The sequence below is a fragment of the Ailuropoda melanoleuca genome, chromosome 19, assembly GCF_002007445.2.
Source record: "Ailuropoda melanoleuca isolate Jingjing chromosome 19, ASM200744v2, whole genome shotgun sequence".
Classification (NCBI taxonomy): Eukaryota; Metazoa; Chordata; class Mammalia; order Carnivora; family Ursidae; genus Ailuropoda; species Ailuropoda melanoleuca.
This window is the reverse complement of record NC_048236.1, coordinates 18,301,419-18,325,639: the sequence shown is the minus strand read 5'-3', so window position 1 is coordinate 18,325,639 and position 24,221 is coordinate 18,301,419. Positions and strand designations below refer to the sequence as shown.

At 33.8% G+C, this 24,221-nt stretch overlaps 1 protein-coding gene across 1 annotated transcript in view; it reads left to right on the top strand.

The window, feature by feature from the left end:
- The window catches only part of EYS (eyes shut homolog), a 1,484,071-nt gene that overhangs the window by 441,467 nt on the left and 1,018,383 nt on the right, over window positions 1-24,221 (top strand).

The following is a 24,221-nucleotide window of genomic DNA, read 5'->3' as shown; positions in this document are numbered from 1 at the left end:
CATTTTTGGTGACTAAAATGGGATATAAGATCCAGACTGATCAACAACAATAGGTAGTTTATTTTGTTTAAAGACAATTCTGAACTATCTGTCAATAGTTTAAGAGAAAAAAATGAACAATTTTGTTAATATAGAAAAACTCAAAATGCCAGTAGTTGACATTAGTTTAAAATATAGAAAATTGTAAAAATCCAGAGCTATTTTTTGTGCATTATCAATTATTAAAATTGACATATCACAAATCAACATTAACTGTCTTCCCATCTATACTATAGGAGAAACAATCAACTTTTGTTGAGCTAAGATAGAAAAACCTCCCCTAGTTGTATATGCTTATTTTATTTTTCTTAAACGACTGTTAATTATAACCACAATGTGTAATATATAATATATATCTCAAAGATTCTGTTATATACTTTTTAGCATTCAGCTTTTTCTGTATTTTCTAAGATAATTTGTTTATGCCTTTGTGTTTGTGTGTACTTACACTGTCAGTCACCTCCAGACAAACATCAGCAGGAACATACCTGTGGTTGAACAAGTTGGGTTAATAAATCACTGCCATAAGAGAGAACACACACTATGTAAATCCATGTGGCATCTCAGTAAAAGGGTGCTGGAAAATACTTAGAGGTTTGAGCTTGTGACATATAATTTTGGGGAGCATTTAAGAAAATGGGCCTTTGGCCTGGATAAGGTGACCTTCAGGAAGTGGGAAGAATTATCTATATTCATAATAAATCTTACCTAGAAGAAAGGAAGACTGGACAGAGTTGAAAGCCAAAATTTCTAAAGAAGCAGCAACCATTAATATCAACCATCACAGGAGAATGTTTGGCTATTCTTGTGGTTTAGATAATGTTCAAGTTTTTGTCTATATTTAGATATGATTAAGGGGTAGGCTTGTCTTTGTAATGATTACTCAGGGTCATAGAGTAGCTTTGTCTCATTTTGATGTTCTGTGAAATTGTCTGTTGAAATGTTCAACAGGAGAACACCAAGATGTAGCTATAAACCTAGCTTCCAGTGCCTGACCAGCTCCTGGATATCCTGGATGTTACTTTTGCTTTCTCTTTCCCAAAATACCGTATCATAAATATGTGTGGAGAAAAATATATGATGTATGTGTTTATGTGAAATATATTACTTATGCTTGTCCCCTATTTGTCCAAAATATATTATTTTCATAATGTATATCAAATAGAACGTGAAGACTCAAATATTAATTTATTATCCAACACAATAGTAGTTTTATTTAGATAATTGCTATTTGCTAGTTGATGCAGATATCTTAAAGATCTAATACAAAACAAGCAACAAAGTTTATAAGGCTTAATTAAATATACTTTCTTTTAATATTCATGAGACATAATCAGTCTTTCTGGATAACTCTGACACCACTAATTGTAAACTCTTAATGACTTAAGTTTATAAATGTATCAGAAGACTTTGCCACTTAAATTAACACAAACTCTCGTAGTCATTTTCTCATTCCTCAGATTTTCAATAGATTACTGATTTTACTTCCAAGATACTGTGTTTTATTTTTTTAGAAGTCCAACTGAAGTAGGCTTTCTGATTGTGTTTCTTCTTTGTGATTTTAAAGATAATGTGTTAATATTGTTATATTAACATTGGCTTTACCAGATTGTAAAAAGAGGAGAGAATTCAATAAACGCTATCAATGAAGTGAGCGTAATTTGTATATTACATGTGTTATATATAAATAAGATGACTCACTATTTAGGAATTTCCTTACCAAGTTATTTTTTTATGATAACTTTCTTGTGACATACTTTATAAGTCACTCTTTCATACTTTATAAGTCACTCTTTCAAAGAGTAAAATTCAGGAGTTTTTATTATATTCACAGAGAAGTAGAACCATTATACAATCTCATTTTAGAACACTTTCATCACCATCCCCTAGGCCCTGAAAACCACTTATCTGTTTTCTCTCTCTATGGATTTACCTATTCTGCACATTTCACATAACTGGACTCATGGAATATGTGATCTTTTTTGACTAGTTTATCACACTTAACATCATGTTTTCAAGGCTTATGCTGCAGCAAGTATCAGTAGTTCATTCCTTTTTATAGCCAATTAATATTACTACATTGTATGGTTATAACACCTTTATCTGTTTTTCAGTTGGTGGATATTTAGGTTGTTCCTACTTTTTGACTATTATGAATAATGCTGTTACAAATATTAATGCACAAGTATGTGTTTGAACATATATTTCCAATTCTTTTGAATATGTAACTAACTGGAGAATTGCTGGATCATAGTAACTCCATGTTTGACTTTTAGAGGAACTTTCAGGTCTTTTCCAAAGTATATGAACTATTCTACCAACCTACCAGCGAGCTATAAGAGTATCAATTTCTCCACACCCTTGTCAATATTTATTGATGTATGTCTTTTCATTTTAGCCATCCTAGTGGGGTGTGAAGTGGTATTCCAATGTACATTTGGTTTTCATTTACATAAGGACTAATGATATTAACCATCTTATGATGTGCTGTTTGACGAGGTGTATATATATATTCTTTGAAGATATATCCCTTCAAACTTTTGCCCACCTAAGAATTGGCTTGTCCTTTTCTTAGGAATTTTTATGTATTTTGGATACAAGTCCCTAATCAGATATGATTTGTAAATATTACCCTCCCATTCTGTGGGTTATGTTTCACTTTCTTAATGGTACTCTTTGCAGCACAATTTTAATTTTTATGAAGATCAACTGATCTGTTTTCTTTTGTCACTTCCACTTCTGGCACCATATTTGAGAAACTGTTGTCTGACTTAGAGTCACAAAGGTTTATTCCTCTATTTTCTTCTAAGAGTTTTATAGTATTAGCACTTATATTTTGGTAATCATTTTGAGTTAAATATTGAGTGTGTGTATAGCATGAGGCAAGGGTCCATCTTTATTCTTTTGCACATAGATATTTTTCTACATTAAATCGTCTTGGCACCCTTCCTTAAAATCATTTGAACAAAAACATGAGAGATTATTTCAGGATTCTCAATTCTATTTCACTGACATTTGTCTTTTTTTTTTTTTAATTCAGTACCACTTTCTCTTATTGTAGCTTTTAGCACTTTTGAAATCAGGAAGTGTCTAACTTTTTTTTTTCTTTCTTTCTTTCTTTTTTTTTTCTGTTTCAAGATTATTTTGTGTTGGCTGAGACCCTTGCACATCCATATGAATTTTAGTATCAGCTTACCAATTTCTGCAGAAAAAAAGTGGCAACTGGGATTTTTAATAGGGTTTGCATTGAATATGGATGTCTATTTGGAAAATATTGCTATTATTGATAATAATTAGTCTTCCAGTACATGTTCATGGAATATCTTTCCATTTATTTATAGTTTCTCCAATTTTTTTCAACCACCTTCTGTAGGTTTCAATGTACAAGTATTCCATTCCCTTGTTAAGTTTATTCTTAAGAATTTGATTCATTTTGATATTATCGAAAATGGAATTGTTCTCTTAATGTCATTTAAAAAATTTTTCTTCTCTAATGTATAAGAATACCACTGATTTCTGTATATCAGTCATGTAATCTGCAGCCTTGGTGACCTCATTTATTAGTTCTAATAATTTTTTGTAGAATCGTCAAAATATTCCATATCTGATAATAGGACAGTTTCACTTCTGCATTTCCAATCTGGATTTTTTTTCCCATACCTAATTATCCTGAATAAACCTCCAGTACAATAGAGGTGGCAGGACTGAACATCCCTGTCTTATTGCTGAGCTTAAAAGAAAATCATGTGGCCTTTTACCAATGAGTATAATGTTAGCTGTGGATTTTTCACTGGTGCCCTTTAGCACATTTTAGACATTGTCTTTTTTATGAAAATATTTTGGATATTATGAAATGTTTTTGATGCACATATTAATATGGTGCACTGTATTCACCAATTTTACAATTTTGATCCGATCTTGCATTTTTAGTATAAATTCCAATTGGTTATATTATATAATCCTTTTTAAATGTTGCTGAATTCAGTTTGTTAATATTTTGTTGAACAAATTTGTGTCTATATCCATAAAGGTCATAATGGTCTGCAGGTTTTTTTGTGTGTGTGTGATATCTTTGGCTGGTTTGGGTATCAGGATAATTTTGGTCACAGAAATGTGTTGAGAATTATCCCTTTTCCATTGAAAGAGTTATAGAAGAACTGGTAATAATTATTCTTTAAAGCTTTGGTGAAATCCACTAGTAACACCATCTGGTCCTGGGGTTATTTTGTGGGAAAGTTTTGATTACTAATTCAATATCTTTCCTTGTTATAAGTCTGTTCAGATTTTCTTTTTATTCTTAAGGTGGTTTAGGGAGTTTTTATCTTCCCAGGAATTTAACCATTTCATTTAGGTTATATAATTGGTTGGTATGTAATTGTTCATAGTATTCCTTCAGAATCCCTTTTATTTCTATAAGGTTATAGTAATTCATTGTCTTTCTGTTTCAGATTCTAGTAGTATGAGTCTTCTCTATTTTTTCTTAGTCAGTCTACTTCAGTGTTTGTCCTTTGAATGAACCAATTTTGAGTTTCATTGTTTTTCTCTATTCTTTTTTATTCTCTATTTCATTAATCTCATTATCTTCTTCCTTCTGCTTGGTCTGCGTTTAGTTTTCTTTCTCTAGTTTCTGTAGGTGAATGGTGACATCATTGATTTGAGATCTCTGTTTTTTTTTGTTTTTTGTTTGTTTTTTTAATACAGGTGTTTACAGCTGTAAATTTCACTTCAAGCACTGCTTTAGCTACATCTTATAATTTTTTGGATAGTTTGTATATTCATTTTCATTTATCTCAAAATATTTCCTAGTTTCCTATGTTATTTATTTTTTGACTCATTGGTTATTTGGGAATGTGTTGTTTAATTTTCACTTATTTGTGAATTCCCTAGATTTCTTATGATTTCGACTTTTACTGCGGCAAGAAAATTTATTTTGTGTGAGTGAAATCTTTTAAAATTTCCTGAGGCTTATATTATAACTTAATATATGTTCTGTATGTGTTTTAGAAGAGTGCGTATTCTACTGTTGTATGCAGAATGTTCTATAGGGGTCTTTTAGGTCTTGTTGGTTTATATGTTGATCAAGTCTTCCACATCCTGCATCTTCTGCCAATTTGTACTATCCATTATAGAGTTAAAGTATGCAGTTGTTATTGTCGAATTATTTATTAATCCCTTCAATCTGCACATTTTGCTTCATTTCCTTAAGTTAGATCTTAAGGCTCTAAGATCTAATTGTTAGATCTTACTGATGGATTTAAATATTTATAAAATCTCCTTCTTTGTCCTGAGTAACACTTTTTTTGCTTAAAGTGTATTTTGCCTGATATTAGTATAGCTGTCTCTGCTCTTTTTTAATTACTGATGTCATAGTATATATTTTTCTAACTTTTTATTTTTAACCTATTTGTGACATTGAATATAAAGCTTGTCTTTTATAGATAGGCTATGATTTGACTGTCTTTAAGAATCCATTCTGTCCATTCTATCTTTATTGACATGTCTACTTAATTTACATTTAGCATTACTAATGAAATAGAGTTTTATATATGTGGTTTCCTTTTATTTTAAATATGTTATATATTTTTGGTTCCTTTCTTCTTCCATTATTGCCTTCTCTTGTGTTAGGTTTTTTCTGGTATTACACTTTAATTTCCTTTTTATTTTTACTATATGTTTTTACTTAGTTTCTTAGTGGTTGTCCTATAGATTAAAATTAACTTCTTAACTTAAAACAATCTACATAGTATTAATACTGACTTAATTTCAATAGTATACCAAAACTTTGCTCCACCATTGCTTCATTCCCTCCTACTTCCTTCAGGCTATTTTTTTTTAAATTCTTTTAAAGCTTTTATTTATTTATTTGACAGAGATAGAGAGTACAAGCAGGGAGAAGGGCAGGCAGAGGCAGAGGAAAAAGCAGGCTCCCCACTGAGCAGGGAGCCTGATGTGGGGCTTGATCCCAGGACTCTGGGATCATGACCTGAGCCAAAGGCAGCTGCTTAACCGACTGAGCCACCCAGCTGCCTCCTTTAGGCTATTATTAATTATAAGCCCAATAACACAATTTTATAGGATTGTTTTATGCACTGTCTTTTAAATCAGATAGGAAACGAAAAAGTAGTAAGCAAAAATACCTTTATACTGTCTTTTATATTTACCTATATGGTTACCATTATCAGTGCTCTTTATTTTTGTGTGTAAATTCAGATTACTGTCTAGTATCTTTTCATCTTAATCTATAGGATTTTGTTTACTATTTCTTTTAGGGCAGTCTGCTGCTAGTGAAATCTCTCAGTTCTGTTTTATCTGGGAATGTCTTATTTTCTCCTTTAATTTAAAGGATAGTTTTAAGAGATATCAAATTCTTGGTTGATAGTCTTTTACTTTCAGCAGTTAAAGTACATCTGGACTACATGGTTCCTGATAAGTCAATTGTTAATTGTACTGAGGATCCCTTGTACATAATGAATCATTTTCTCTTGATGCTTCCAAAACACTTTGTCTTTTGACAGGTTGATTATCATGTGATTAGACTTTTGTGTCTGAGTTTATTTTACCTAGAGATCATTGAGCTTCTTGGTGTAGATTAATATTTTTCATCAAATTTAGGAAGTTTTGGCCTTTATTTCTTCAAATATTTTAGGTCTTTTTTTCTCCCTTCTGATTCTAGAATTCTCACGTGTGTATGTTAATGTTCTCATGGTGTCCCGCAGGTCTCTGAGGCTCAGTTCATTTTTCTTTCGGATCTTCAGGATCAATAATCTAATTGATTTATCTTCAAATGCACTGCTTCCTTCTTCTACCAACTTAAGTCTAGTGGTGTGCCCCTCTAATAATTTTTAATTTTTATTATTTATGCTTTTAATTCCAGAATTTCTGTTGTGTTCTTGTTTAAAATTGATATGTCTTTATCTTCTCAAATTGGCAAAACATCACTCTCACACTTATTTATTTATTCCTCTTTTTGAGGGAGAGAGAGAGAGAGAGAATGCACGAGCAAGTTTGTGCATGCAAGCAGAAGGGAGGAGCAGAGGGAGAGGGTGTGAGAGAATCTTAAGCAGGCTCCACTCCCAGAGTGGAGAGTGATGAGGGGCTCCATTTCAGGACCCTGAGATCATAACCTGAGCAGAAATCAAGAGTCGGAAGCTTAACCGACTAAGCCATCCAGGTGCCCGCCCCATTTTCTTTAATTATTTAGATAAGCGTTCCATTTTTCTTTGAACACATTTATTTTAGCTGATTTAATATCTGTGTCAAGTAAGTCTAATATCAAGGCTTCCTCAGGGATATTTTCTCCTGATGGCTGTATTTCTATGTATGTGTCATACTTTTCTGTCTCTGTGTGACTCATAATTTTTTATGAACACTTGACCTGTTAAATAGGATATGTGGCAAATCCGGAAACCAGCTCCTGCTTCTTCACAGTTGTTACTGCATTTTTAATTTTTTTGTTCCTGCTATTGTTTGTTTAGAGATTTTTCTGAAGTAGTTCTAATCATTTTCTTTGTCACCTGTGGCTATTCAAGTCTCACCTTGGCTAATCTAGTAGTCAACCAACGATTTAACAGAGATTTTCTATAATTTCCTCAAACTAATAAGTCTCCTAGCCTTACTGTGTATATATGGTGAGGCATGCATTCACCACTCAGCCAGGCATTTTACAACTCTGTCTTATTCTCCAGTATCTGCTTGCACAGAGGCTCAAGGTCAGTCAGAGATAAGAGATTAAGGTCTTTTCCTATCTTTCTTAGACTTGTGCAGACTTTCATGTTGTGTTGTCTTCTAATTTCCCAAGAATAGGTCTAGCTTTGCAAAGACCTCTATGAACACCTCATTCCCCACTTTTAAGTATATTGGTCAGCCTCTTCTTAGCATTAACTCGAATCATCACCTCAAGCAGCTACAATATTAGGCAATTACTACTGACTGTTATTAATAAATGCCCTTTATATAAGGCCATTTGAAAGAGTAAGCATTGAGTCAGGTCAAATAAAGTCTACTCCTGAAAATGGAACTTTTCATCTAGTTACCAGACCAATGAAATAATGACATTCCTGGGAAAGATCTCTTGAGTGAGCTCCAAACCTGTCCTGCTCCTCAGTGGATGTTAGTTAGGCTGTTGGTTTCACAGATGCCATAATTGTAGTGCTGTTGGTTTTCAAGTCTACTGCAGAGCTGGGGAAAGAGGAATGGGAATACTGCGGGTAACCACTACAAAGGTGACTGCGCTTATGAGAGTCAACCATTTTTCTTGAATAAACACTCCTCAGACTTTTGCAAGTCTTTAGTTTAATTTACAGAGTTCTGGGAATGTAGATTTGACCATATTGTCAGTGTTCTTGTTTCTTTTAAGGAGGACTAGATTTTCAGAAATCTTTCTTCTGCCATTACTAAAGTGATTATACCAAATTATGTTTTATATTATTTATACGGGGGAAAGAGAGGACAGAGATGACAGAGACAGAGAAAGCATGGATTCTAGGGTCAGAGTATCTGGATATAGGATATCAAGTTTGGTTCTATCCTCAAAGATTAGTGTGAATTGGGTTAGGAATTTTATTTATATCCTTAAGCTTTCAGGTTTTTTTTTTTTAATGTAGAAGGTATGAATAATAGTTATACCTCACAGAGTTATGATGATAATTAAATAAAATTCTGTACACAAAGTGTTTAGCTCATTTCTTGATATGTATTAAACTCTAAGTATCACTAGTTTTTATTACTCCCAACATTTATCATGTTTTCAAAAATATATGTATGAATAAGACTAGACCAACATTTTATGAATGATGAATCTGTGGGACCATATTGATATTAACTCATTTCATTTTATATATTTATGTGTAAAATAAATGGAGACCACTAAAAAGAGATTACATTATTCTTTGTAATTAAGAAAGAATTTAGTTAAAATTTAGAGCTCTTGAAGGTTTCTCACAAATTTCCACTGAACAAAAATTTCAGAACTCTCAGTAAAAGGTACAAAGACTCCCTTACTTCATTTTGTGAAGAGTTAGTCCAAAGAAAACATCAGAAATTTCAGTGAAGATTCTTAAATTCCATGCTTTTGAAGAAATTCACATTGCACACCATAATGAGTGCTTAACATAGCAATACATTTTAATAGATCAAATGAAAATTACATTTCATTGACTATATGCTTTATTCCTTGAGAACAAAAATGTTAGGAAAATGAGTATTTGCTGGAATATCAAATCTCTGTAAGTGATCTGTGTGTTCTGAGTTACTGAACTTATCTATATGTGCTCATCTCTAAACAACTGGAGTTAACGTAGTTTAGTGTTTACACAGTTTCAAGACATTAAAAAGCAAAATGGGCTAGGGATGTAATTTGAATGCTGACTGCAACCTGCCTTCTGCTATTCCTGGCATGGTTTAGAATTTAACTGCCTTCTTTATTTCTGATTTTTCTTCCCCCAAAGCAGAGTCAACAGCTTTAGCTACAGATGGGGCTCTGTATGGCAGTTATTGGACCCAGATGCCACACTCTGGAGCATGTTTTGCCAACAGCATCTGGCTCCTTTGCTGTCTGTGTAATTGGCATCCATGTTGATGCTTTGGCCTGCTTTTCTTATGGACACTACAAAGTAGACTTTCAGACAGTGTGAAGGTTTGTTCCCAGTTGACCATATGATTTTTTTTCTTCCTCTCAGTTTATAATTTATGTAAATGCATCCTAGATGCCTTAAATTATGAAACACTATGTATTAGAACTTTTCATGCTTCTTATAAGGAAATGTTTAAAATTTTTTCATGGATATAAGTGAAAAAAATGTTTGCAATTTAATGAGTAGAAGTGAAAATCTATGTTAATCAGCGTGTTTTTAACATGTTGAGTGAAAATACAAAATTATGTTGTTTTACTGGACATTTTTTTTTCTTTTTAAAAATGTTGGTTTTGTTTTGCCTAGTTTATGTATAGGAGCTCCAACTGCTAATATAAAAGTAAAATAATTACTAATATAAAAGTAAGAACATAATAGAATTTTAATCCAGGCAATGGCAATATAATATCTGCCTTTATAAAAACCAGAATTTTGAACAAAATATATGTTGGTATGTAGATCTTTCACCTTCTTTTTGGGTAGCTACACCGTACTTTATTTTAATATAATATAGTGACCACTCAGGCAATTTTTAATCTTTTCTGGTGTAAACTATTATTTGGGGAAATTAATTATGTGTGCCTCTTTGCATGCATATATTTGTATATTTGGACAATAAATTCCTGGAATTGAAAATGCTAAATCAAAGTTTGTCAGCCTTTAAGTTTTAGATAGATTTTATCAAATTATTTTGTGGAGAGATTTAATATTACATTCACACAAGCAATTGATGAGACTATATGTACCAGATACTTCTAGTTTATATCATCTTGTGCTAGAATAAAATCAGTGAGGCTTTAGATATGCTCATTTTGCATATGACCAAAACTTGGGTATTTTCAGTAACTTAAGCAAAATCACAGTGTTAGAAAGTGGCAAACCTAAATATCAGACCAAGTTCTGTGTGACTCCAAATTCATGGTTTAAGATGACTTTGAACTGGTCTTGCCTTTAATATAAAATAATACATATATTGCCACTGCCTACCCCTCAGTTCCCAAGGGAGAGCAGCCATCACCGTGGTTCCAATGAATTTATGAAAGACTAAATAGTTATCCTTCTCTCAGTGGAAAAGTTGGAACCTGACGTAGTTCCAATTTCATCAAAAAAAAAAAAAAGTAACTCAGGGAGTAAGTATACTTTCTTTGATAGATGAATACATCCATCTGATCAATTATAACTTTACAAATAGGCTTTAGAATTCACTGATTTAAGTAAAATTGCTTTTTGATAACAACAGTACAAAGGAAGGGAAGGGAAAATCACTGTATTTTGTAGTAAGGCTTTTATGTTATATGTGTCATGGTATTATGTTATTTGAAGATAGTGGTAAAGTAAAATCATATTCAAAAACTATATAATAATCCAAATACACAGAAATGATTCATTAGAAATGAATTGAGATCTGCCAGTCATTGTTTGCCTCAGATGTGATGTTGCATGTGAGAGCAATGATTATGACAGGCACAAAATATAAAATTCAGGATTAAGGGTTTTGCTAATAAAATTATTTTTTATTGAACTGTAAAAAAAGAGGAAAAAATATAAATGGTAATCTTGTTTATTGCAAAATCTGTATTTTCTTTTTTTCTAAAAAGGTCATTAATCAGAACTTCAAGTTGTATTCTTAAAAATAATAATAATACAGTATAATCAAGTGCACAAGTCCCCTGCATTTTTCTCATTTTTTCTAAGTAGCCTATCTTCCCTTACTGTTCCCTTTTTTTCCAGGGAGTAGACAGGGCAATCTTTTAAGAGAAACAGCCTTGAGATGCCTGGGTGGCCCAGTCAGTTAAGTGTTTGAATTTAGCTCAGGTCATGATTTAGGGTCCCAGGATCAAGCCCTGCGTGGAGTTCCCCACTGGGTGGGAAGTCTGCTTGTCCCTCTCCCTCTGCTCCAACCTCAGCTTGTACTCTCTCTCTCACTCTCAAATAATTAAATAAGATCTTAAGAAGAAGAGAGAGAGAAATAGCCTCTACATAAGGTACTCAATTGTTTTTAATTTTTTAGATTGATTTATTTATTTGACAGAGAGAGCAGGGGGAGGGACAAAGGGAAAGGAAGAAGGAGAAATCCAAGCAGACTCCCTGCTGAGCAGGGACCCTGGCCAGGCTCAATCTCAGGATACCATGATCACGACCTGAGCCAAAATCAAGAGTTTGATGCTTAACCAACTGAGCCACCCAGGCGCCCCCCCTCTTTTTTAAAATGAGTATAGTTTACATATAATAAAATATAAAGATCTTATATACACAATTGAAAGAGTTTTGGCAATTGTATTTACCTATGTAAATACCACCAAAATCAAGACATAGAGCACATCTATATCACCTGTGTCTCGTCATAGCTCATTCCCACCCTCTTTCCTCCTACTATTTATTGGACTTTCAAAAATTGTGCTTTTGTAATAATCTCTGAGTAAACTATTTAAAAAAAACACCATTATTTTCAGCACAAAAAAATAAATGTATATTCATATATTTTTTAACAAAGGGTTTTTTATAACTGTTTCTAATTTGCCTTTTACTAAAACTATGGACAGATGATATACTGATATTATTCCTATTTCATTCATGAGGAAACCAAAAGTTATATAGATCAGTTGATTTTCCCAATGAGATGTTATTAACAAAAGTGGTACAGAATGTAGGGCTTCTTTCTCCAGAATTCAACACTTTCCATTATTTCTGATAGTCACATGCTGTTCTTTTCCCTGTCAGTGATAAAATAGTTGTTCAGTGTTATGCTTTTTCTGTTACAGAGGAGTCCCAATATAAATTTAATGATGAAAACTTATATATTTACATTTATTATACAAAATTGTTTTATTCTGTATGTATTGATCATGCAAATAAATTGACAGATTTTTCTAGTATATTGCAAATCTGTGTTGTTAGTTCTCTTTATGCTTATTTCTTTTCTTTGTAGAGCATCATTTACTCCCAAATTAGCAAAATGTTGAAGTGGCTTTGATTAGAAGTAATTCTCACTTCTCTAAAACAGTATTGTTTGTCATCGAATCTATAGAAAAAGAAAATTTTAAGATTATATTTGTATTTCCTGAATCCACCTTATAATAGTAAATATGCAGTTGTTTTACTCTGAAGATAAAATCTTTCACAGGTTACCTAACGTGGATAATGAAAACACACCTTCATATTCCTAGATGCCTCTGAGAACATTAAAATATTTAACATATCTTAGGTATATTTTGTCAAATTAGTTTATTTTTCACATATTTTTTGTCTAAAAAGATTTGCTAATATTTCCAACTCATGCTGGGATTCAGCAGTTTCCAAAATAATAAGACAACTGATATCATAGCAAAGGCTTAAACAAGAGTTAGAAATCCGTTCCATGATTTTTCTCCTAGATCTTTGTCTAGAGCACATTGTGCAAGCTAGTCAAAAAAATTTTTTCCACAAAGTTGCCATGTTACTTTATGCTTTCAGTTTTCATGCAGAATCAGTTTAAGAGATGTTCATTTGAACATTTCTCTATCTCTTGCAAAGCCATACTTGAAGACAGGCCCCATGATGTTTTCCAAGGTCCCGTGTTAAAAGACTGAAGCATACCTTTTTTTTTTTTTTTTTTTTTTACTTCAATATGAAAAAGAAATCTCTCTTCAGACGAAAACACATGTTTTCTTTTGTCGGAAGTTATGACTGATATACCCTAACTATGCTTCATGTTTAGTCTTGATTTTTCCAGTAAATCACAATGCATACCCTACTATAACAATTCTTTACCAATACCGATTTTCTAGAACTACCTATCTCCTTCTTCAAAGTTTTAAACATTATGTTTGCTCTTTAATTTTTCCTGAAAGAGATTATGTTTATGGTATAAAGTCACTTGCAATATTTTGAGAAGTTAAATAAAAATCTTATGAAATGTGATTTTTGGGGTTTACTTCACATAAAATATACTAGAATTTTAACATTTCTCTATATTCCTTTATAATACACTGGAGGTTAGGCTTCTGTGGTATTGTAGCAAGTCGTTAATCCTTGACTTACACTGTGATTGAGAATACAGCTATTGTTTTAGCATGTACCATAAACTTAGAAGAAAAAATGAATATAAATGGCTCTCAAAATATATTTTAATTAAAAATAATTAAAGGGGGAAAACATCTGTGTGTATACACGCACACACACGCATATAAAAAAATATATATATATATATATATAATTCTAATTTCTAGCACCAAACCTTGTACTGGTCCTTCAGTGTTTCAAACACACTGAAGGTTTTTGTTTTGCTATTCCTTCTGCCTGATATACTACAATTTTTCCTATCTCTCATCTCTTCTCCTGAGGCCCTTAAGACTTGGATATCAACTTAAAATGGTCTATAATAAACCTGTCTTATTCACAATCCAAATCCCATATTCTTTTCTTACTAGACTTACCATGATTTGCAATTTTAGGTTATTTAAATCCATTTCTTTATCTTATGTCCCTTTCCTCTGCTAGAATTATGCAAATGTGTTTCATTTCATTAGAATGCTATTGTATACCAAGCATCCTGCATGCTTCAAGAACCTAATGAAAGCTTGTGAGTAAATAAATTAATGACTGTTCATTCAGTAAATGTTATAATGAATAAATGTGCATATACCTAGCCATGTTTTAAAAATTCTGGTTGGAAATGTATTTTTTTAATAACTGCTAAATATTCTTGTCCTGATTGCCACATGCTTGCTTATGGTTTAGAATGCTATTGGACCTTTGTCTTATTATTTTCTGTCAGTGGATCCATCCTCTAGTACCAACTTTTAGGGAGAGACATGCATTGTTATTCCTTTCATTTAAATTATGTACTTCATTCAAGTTATTTTCTTTTAAAGAAACAGATTTCTTGAAAAGGAGAATTTTTCCTTGTCTAGCCCTGCTTAATTATTGAAACCAAGTTGAAATTGCTTTCTTTAGAATCTGCATTTCTGCTTGTTCTCAGAATCCCACATTCTTTTGGTTAATTTGCATCTTCTGTTTGGGTTTCACACTTTTTAATTTTAATGTATCCTTAGCGTTCACATGCAATTTCAGGTTTTGTCTTCTCAATGAGCATGTATTTTTTTTAATTTTATTTTATTATATTATGTTAATCACCATACAGTACATCCCCAGATTCCGATGTAAAGTTTGATGCTTCATTAGTTGCGTATAACACCCAGTGCACCATGCAATACGTGCCCTCCTTACTACCCATCACCAGTCTATCCCATTCCCCCACCCCCTCCCCTCTGAAGTCTTCAGTTTGTTTCTCATAGTCCATAGTCTCTCATGTTTCATTCCCCCTTCTGATTACCCCCCTTTTCTTTATCCCTTTCTTCCCCTACCGATCCTCCTAGTTCTTATGTTCCATAGATGAGAGAGATCATATGATAATTGTCTTTCTCTGCTTGACTTATTTCACTTAGCATTATCTCCTCCAGTGCCGTCCATGTTGCAGCAAATGTTGAGAATTCGTTCTTTCTGATAGCTGAGTAATATTCCATTGTATATATGGACCACAGCTTCTTAATCCAGTCATCTGTTGAAGGGCATCTCGGCTCCTTCCATGATTTGGCTATTGTGGACAATGCAGCTATGAACATTGGGGTGCATATAGCCCTTCTCTACTACGTCTGTATCTTTGGGGTAAACACCCAGTAGTGCAATGGCTGGGTCATAGGGTAGCTCAATTTTCAACTTTTTAAGGGACCTCCACACTGTTTTCCAGAGTGGCTGTACCAACTTGCATTCCCACCAACAATGTAGGAGGGATCCCCTTTCTCCACATCCTCTCCAACAATTGTTGTTTCTTGCCTTGTCTATCTTTGCCATTCTAACTGGCGTAAGGTGGTATCTCAGTGTGGTTTTGATTTGAATTTCCCTGATGGCTAATGATTTTGAACATTTTTTCATGTGTCTGTTAGCCATTTGTATGTCTTCATTGGAAAAGTGTCTGTTCATATCTTCTGCCCATTTTATGATTTGTTTATTTGTTTCTCGTGTATTGAGTTTGAGAAGTTCTTTGTAGATCTTGGATACCAGTCCTTTATCTGTGGTGTCCTTTGCAAATATATTCTCCCATTCCGTGGGCTGTCTCTTAGTTTTTTTGACTGTTTCCTTGGCTGTGCAGAAGCTCTTTATCCTGATAAAGTCCCATAAGTTCATTATCTTTTATTTCTCTTGCCTTTGGAGATGTGTCGTGAAAAAGGTTGCTCTGGCCGATGTCATAGAAGTTGTTGCCTCTGTTCTCCTCTAGAAGTTTGATGGATTCCTGTCTCACATTGAGGTCAATGAGCATGTATTGATCTGGTTCAAATTCTAGCCCTGCCATTTTTTTCTGAATACTTTTTTATATAGACTTTACTTGTTTTAGAGCAGTTTTAGGATTACAGAAAAATTGTGCAGAAACTACAGTTTTTCCATGTAACTTCTTGCCCCCTCACATACACAGTTTCTCCTATTATTAAAAATTTGCAGTCATGTGGTATCTTCTATTATTAACATCTTAGTTAGTTTGCTACATTTATTATAACTGATTAACAAATATTAACACATCATTGCTAGCTACAGTTCATGGTTTATATTAAGCTTCATTTTTTGTGTTGTACAGTTCTAAAGGTTTTGATAAATGCATTCACCATTATAGTTTCATACAGAGTAGTTTCACTGCCCTGAAAACTCTCTGTGCTCCACCTTTTCATCCTACCCTTCCTTGATTCTCTGGCAATACTGATCTTTTACTGTCTTTATAGTTTTACCTTTTCCAGAATGTCATATAGATAGAATCATAGTGTATAGTTTTTTGAGGCTGGGTTGTTTGACTTAGTAATATGCATTTCGGTTTTCTCTACGTCACTTAGCAATATGCATTTAAATTTCCTCTATGTCTTTTTATAGCTTGATAGCTTACTTTTTATAGCTGAATAATATTCCACTATATAGATATACTATAGGTGTTTTGTTTGGTTTTTATCTATTTACCTATTGAAGGATGACTTGGTTGATTCCAATTTTTGGTAATTATCAATAGGCTACTGTAAATGTCCATGTGCAGGTTTTATGTGTGTACATAGATTTTCAACTTATTTAGATAATGTCTAGCTCTAGAAGTGGGCTGAATTTTGTGGTAAGCCTATATATATTTACCTTTGTAAGAAACTGCCTGGCTATCTTCCAAAGTGACTGCACCATTTTGCATTCTCACCAGCAATGAGTGAGAGTTCTGTTGTCTCCAGTCCCTGCCAGCATTAGGTACTATCAGCGTTTTGGATTTTAGTCCTTCTAATAGGTATGCAGTGACTTCTCATTGTTGTCTTGTTTGGAACTCCCAGCAATATATAGTGCTGAGCATCGTTTCCTATGTGTATTTCTCATTTTATATCTTCTTTGATGAAGTATCTGTTTAAATATTCTCTCCATTTTTAAACTGAATGTTTGTTGAATTCTAAGAGTTCTTAGTATATTTTAGAAACAAGTCCTTTTTCAGATATATATTTTAAAATGATTTTCCCTTAGTAAGTCCTTTATCTTTTTATACTCTTAGCAGTGTCTTTTTCAGAGCAGAGTTTTTAGTTTTAATAAAGTTGTAGGTGCCAAGGGCAGGGTGCTTCAAGATGGGCCACTTTGGCATGAACAATATTCTGAACGGAAGACTATTGAGACCCTACAGGCTCAAGAGAAACTTCTGCCCCTCCCTTAACTACACAGAAGAATTTTAGTTGGGGGTCTTTCCCAGAATAAGTGTTATTAGCAGAAATAAATTTTATCTGAGTGACTCATCTATATGGCAGGGCAAGCATCTAATTACCAAATATCTGCTCTTTCCATTGCCCTGTGAAGTGCATTCCTTTCCTCTGAAGTCCCAGACCCCTACATTCTTGTCTTTAGCTGAGAATGACATATATACCTCATTTTGCCTGTCTTTGGAATTTTCATGTCTGTGTGGATTCCCCATATGTACGCTATTAAATTTTATTTTCTCCTGTTAACCTATGTGTCAATTTGACTCTTAGTTTAGCTAGAAGGACCCTTGAAGTGGAGAGCAATTCTCGCTCCCTGACAAAATCTAACTTATCATTTTTTTTAAATAAATTATGTTTGCGGTGTTGTATCTAAAATGTCATCACCGGGGGCGCCTGGGTGGCACAGCGGTTAAGCGCCTGCCTTCGGCTCAGGGCGTGATCCCGGCGTTACGGGATCGAGCCCCACATCAGGCTCCTCCGCTATGAGCCTGCTTCTTCCTCTCCCACTCCCCCTGCTTGTGTTTCCTCTCTCGCTGGCTGTCTCTATCTCTGTCGAATAAATAATAAAATAAAATCTTTAAAAAAAAAAATAAATAAATAAATAAAATGTCATCACCAAACCCAAGATTATGATTATCCTATGTTATCTAATAGAAGTTATATGGTTTTGCATTTTACATTTAAGTCTATGATCCACTTTGAACCCTGCCATTTTTAACCCTCTGTTCTTGAGCAACTCAGAGTCTTAATAAGAATGATGCTTATTTTTCAATATTGTTGATTTAGCATGCATATGGTCCCAAATACAGTGTTTTGCACATAGGAAGAATTCACAAATACTGATTTCCTCTGTACCATATTCCTGGCTCTAATTTTACTCCCCAGCATTTCCAAAAGCTCTATTTTTCTTTAGAACTCTTGAGCTAGATTTAGGGAGCTATAGAACCCTCTAATAACATTTACACGGTCTCTTGTTGGCAGATCATAATTTATCCTCAGAAATTATTTGCCTAGATTATTGTTACATATGCTAGAATTAAAGTTCAATCTCACATGCTATTGCTAGTATATTAACACATAAAAATGTCAAATTTTTTCAAGGTTTGTTTTGGCAGGCATGAAAATGAGTATTTTTTCTTAAGGATACCAAAGAAAGAATGTCTATGATTTTATATATCTTGAGATATTTATCAAAAAGCAAATTCAGAAGAAGGCAAGGAGATATAAAAAAAAGTTAATAAGGAACATATATAATGACATTTAAAATAAAAAACCCACAAAACTAAACAAAACTGTATGTTATTTAAAGATGCATACATTGATAAAATTATGAAGAAGTATTTGGAAATGATAAACCAGATTTCAAGGCAGTGGTTCTTTTTGAAGGAATAATGGAAAAAATACAATTAGGCAGTGATTCATAAAGAGCTTCAAATAAATTGGGAATGCCTTTCTTCTTAATAATAGTGGGGATATAACTGGCTTATGAAATTATTAAAAGTCAAAAATCAATTAGACTTATTTAATCAAATTTATACTTTGTAGCATCCGAACTATAGAACAAAATAATTAAATAAAATTTAGGATTTTAGATTTATGCCCATATTTCAGACATTGCAATGTCAATAGAAGGGACCAGCTGTAAATAATCTCAATGGATCTGTAGATATTTTTGTGTACAGATTGCACTGATTTCAGACTTAAAGTACTACTTTCATTCCCTCAGGCAAAGCAACTACCTTTTTTTTTTTAAAGATTTTTTATTTATTTGAGGGAGTGAGAGATAGAATGCGAGCAGGGAAGAGGGAGAAGCAGACTCCTGGCTGAGCAGGGAGCCTGACTCGGGGCTCGATCCCAGGACCCTGAGATCAGGACCTGAGCTGAAGGCAGATGCTTAACCGACTGAGCCACCCACACGCCCCCAGAGCAACCCCTTTTTGTATTTCAGTCAGTGATCTTTAAAAAACTGAAGATTTCGAACTAGTAACTGAAAATTTTTGCTATGCCAATTAAACTATTAAAATAGGTTTAATGAGTTTTCCTTGTTCTAATGATTAAACACATGCAAAAAATACATGTTACTGCAAATTGAAATTACATGAAAAATTTTCAAAGTATTTATAAATATTATCTTTATTTTCCAGTAATATATAATTCTTAGATATATATTAGAGAGTTTCAAGTGTAAATATTTGAAAATATAATTCACACTTTCTTAACTGATAACAAAATCACCAGCTCATTTAACTAAAAGTCCAGAGATAAGCTGAGCCACGTGAGTAGGAAATCACCCCATTTCTGTGAGTATCACATGGCTGTCCAATATTATGTATACTGAATGTATTACTGGGGAGGAAGAATTGACTCTGCTGTTCAAGGTCCTAACTGGACTAAGAATCAAATTGACGTGAGACAGATTCACTGGACAAAATCGAATTTAGTCTCCTATATATGAGGAATCCACGCAGACGTGGAAATTCCAAGACAGTCAGGCAATAGGAGGCTTATATGAGCTAGGAGAGGGATAGGGTCCCGAGACAGCAAAGGGAGAAAGACCAATAGCAGGAAGATAAGAGGAGATGTTTGGAAAACAAGGGTTGCCCTATTATGCTGGTAAGTTTCTTAGGTAAAGAGGAATTTCTGTTAAAAGCTTTTTTCCTGACACAGGCAGACAGTTGAGAGAGAGGTAGAGAGCTTTTTCTGAATCTGCTGGGTTTTGATTGCTTTTAACTCAAAATAATGTTCATGCCAAAGGGGCCCATCTTGGGGCAGCCTACCCTTGCCCCTACAGTGTCAATAAAATAGTCCTTCATGGTGGTAAAGTGATGTTAGCCATCCTAGTTTCACATATATACCTCATGGCATCAAATAAGAGAGAGCCTCATTTCTGGAGGCTCCCTCATTAGAGGGAGGAACAACGTACTTCTCACAAGACCTCAGTAAATATCCTACCTCTTTTGCATTGTGTCAAATGCCCATGCTAAATCAATGCTAATTAGTTTAGCCCTGGCTCCTAAACAAGGTACTTCAGGAGTTGAGTAAACTTGGCTGCACACTGGAACCACTTAAAATATGCTAAGACCTGCATACCACCCTGAGAGATTTAGATTTAATCGGCTTTGAATGCAATTTGAGCTTTAGGATTTTGAAAAACTAGTATGTGATTCTAACGTGTAGTCAAAGTTGAAATTCACTGTCTTAGAGCAGTCAGACTCACCCTTGACATGGGGTTTCAGCATAGGATCAACTTCCCATTTAGCATGTGATATACAGAGGAGGGAGTAGATACCTGAATAAAATCAGTTATATGAAGAAATAGGCAAGGGAGAATGGGTGTCATATAGATAACTGATAATGTCCACACTACTTTCCCAGTTCTATATTGCACTACATATAATCTGAAATTAAAAATAAAAAGACTTTGGCATGGGAAAATCAGGTTATATATTTAGAGTTTAGGAGGACACAGATGAACTTAAATTACATTAAAGCCTACTCTAAAATGTGTATATCTATGTATAAAAATAGGAAACAAGCAAACATTCAGAAATTCCAATATATTTGTGTTCTTTACTAATAAAAACTTTATAGCTATAATAAAAATGGAAAAACAGTAAACTAAGATTGTCATAAATGTTAGTGGATCTATTTATTCAGTTAAAATGAACATAATACCTGGTGTTGCAACAGCTATTATCCTTAAAAACATTAACATATTGTCTGGTTTTAACAGCAGATGTGGGAAACACTTTTTAATGGAGACATTGAAGGATTTTATTAAAGTGAAAATATGTGGGAAAGGGATAAACATTTCATTCATTGCTAAAAATAGCATATTATTTGTCATATGTTGAATAAATTACTAAGGAAATGGGATACAGACAGGTAAGATTTGATGGAGAGAGAACAAGAAAGCTTTTAAAACAAAACAGAATGGGACCTTAATCAGGATGGTCAGTTGGACAACAGCATAAATGCCTTGGGCAGCTGGCGAATGGCAGAGTCAGCTGGTGGAGTTCCATATCTCAGAATTTTACATACTTCACGATTGCACCTTCTAGTGGCACTAGGATTAATATATTACCAAATATTCTGAAGTGTAACACTGTATGTAATATAGATATAAATGCAGTAGTCTTTATATATTTAGAATTTTTTTAAAGATTTTTTTTTATATTTATTTGACAGAGATAGACAGCCAGCGAGAGAGGGCACACAAGCAGGGGGAGTGGGAGAGGAAGAAGCAGGCTCCCAGCAGAGAAGCCCGATGTGGGACTCGATCCCGGAATGCCGGGATCACGCCCTGAGCCGAAGGCAGATGCCTAATGACTGCGCTACCCAGGCGCCCCTATATATTTAGAATTTTTGAATTTCAAACATTAACTTTAGAAAATCTGGAAGAAAAAATTAAACCCAATAATATACTACTCAAATTAGAAAATATTTTCATATTTCAAGCGAAATGAAGTATATTGATTGATAGTTTATATACGCCTGCACTCAAAACAAAACACTAAAAGATCATTTGTTTTTATTTACACACAATCAAGCTCTGGAAAGCAATATGCTCTTTCAGCAACTTGATTTGTTCAATTTTCCAGGCTTCAGTGCCACATATGTCAAAGTTGGGGCTATTATTTCCACCATACAATTTTTCTGCTGTGAGTAGTTGACTTGATTTGGCATTTACTCACTCCTAAAGGCATCCCAAAAGGAAATGAAATCATTAGTGTCACCCTAAAAAATATTTACAGAAGAGAACCTCTGCGTCACTTTATAAGAAGTCGGATATCTTACTGCTGAGCATATGTAAAGAAATAATAACCTTTCCTTCAATAAATACCTCCAGTTCTTCATATAACCAAAATTTATTTCTATGATATCACTAATGACACAGTAGTCTGAAAATTCTTACTAAGATGTCAAATTCATCATAACAGTCTAAGTTGACTTTTCTTATATCCTTTTTAAGTGAACAACAACAAAGAAGGAAGATAGCATTAGTCTTTGCAACAGGAGGGTAACATCATGCACTTCCCGGAAATATTATGGATATAAGCAAAATACAGTGTGAGGATTAGAGTGAAAAATGAACAAACAAACAAAATTACAGAACTGTGTCCTAAAAATCTCTTCAGCATAATGGTGGAGAATCTGGAGAAAGGCTAATCCTATCTTCTGTTTTAGAGATGTGAGGGCTAGAGGCAAGAATCGCTTCCACCATTATAGGCCAGCCAAATTCAGAAGTTGCTGGTCTGGGGAGCTTCAGGATTTGTAGAAAGCCTATTCCAGCAGAAACCCAGCAGGGAAAAGGGACTTTCCTCTGGTGCAGCAGCACTCTTCTTTCCAAGGAGAAAGGAAGCAGAAGCAAGGAAGATGGACACAACCACATCATCACTTTGGCAATCATGCCAAGCTAAGCAGAAGGTTAATTCATGCACGATGACTCCTGGTGCTGTCACCCAGTAACAGAGCTGTCCTGCAAAGAAAAAGTGAAATATGTATTAATCAGATTTCCAAAGAATGATGTTAAAAGGATTGAGGAGCCACCAGATTGACAGTGAGGGGGTCCAAAGAGAATGCACTCACCTTTATGGGCAACTACCACGCACAGATCTCTATATGTGAAAGGTAAACTAGAACAAATAAAAGAAAACACAAAAACCATGGGCTGCCAACCCATGCTACAGAATGAAAGTAGGCTTCAAAATTAGAATGAAAAGCAAGCCACTAAAAAATGAAGTTCTTTTATGCTAAGAATATTACATGATTCAAGTGAAAAAGTTATTGGTACAGAATTATATTAAGAAAAAAAATCTCCGTCTCCCACCCAACACATTGCTCAATATGTCATATTTAATAATAATAGCCTTAAAGTGTCCACTAGGTCTCAGGTACTTCTCTAAATATTTTATGGGTAGTAGCTAGCATAGTCCCTAACATAGTCCGTACCTGAGAATGATATTTTATTGTACCCATTTTTAGAGAATGGAGTCTCTGAGATAGAACATATATATTCAAGTTTACACAGCTACTGTGAGGCATTTGACTCCAGAACGCCTGACCCTCTGATACGTATTTTTACTCCATATACCTTACTGCCTCTTGTAAGCTTCTAAAAAGTTTCTGTAATTACAGAAGTACATATGTATAAATATTATGGCACAATTGGAATTAAATTTATATACTGTAGCTTATATGGTATATAATAGCATTTTAAAATGATATCTTTCTAACTCATTACATATAAAAGTGTATCATTTATTTTAATTATACCAGATAGTATAACCAGTGCCCTTTTAATGTCCTTTATATTATTTTTGAATTTTAGCCATTATAAACAACAAAATAGAAAAGAACATAAAACATATTCCTGTGTCCATGCATGTGTATATTTCTAGATGTAGAATAAAAGCATTTGGCACTCACTCATAGTGAACGCATCACAGATTTAATTCCCCAGGAATCAACTCTGAGACGGAAATTGACATGCTGGAAATTTATTGTAACATACTCTTGATGTAAGTGCAGTGCTTTTATATGTCATTTTTGTCAAGTTTTTTTTTGAAAAAGAAAACTTACGTGGACATAAAAAAGATGCATGATCAGACAGAAGCAGAAGGTGAATTGCCATGGAAAGACAGTGGAGGCTCCCCAATCCCACTGGGAAGTCTAGAGTAGGGGTGGGCCAGTAGTGTTGTCCCACATTGAGGCATGGGGGCTTAGACTTTGTATTCCTGCACGTACCAGTCATTGGGTATGAGCTCTCCCAAAAAAGAGAGTGACTTTGAGTGAAGTGGTTCTTTTGAGC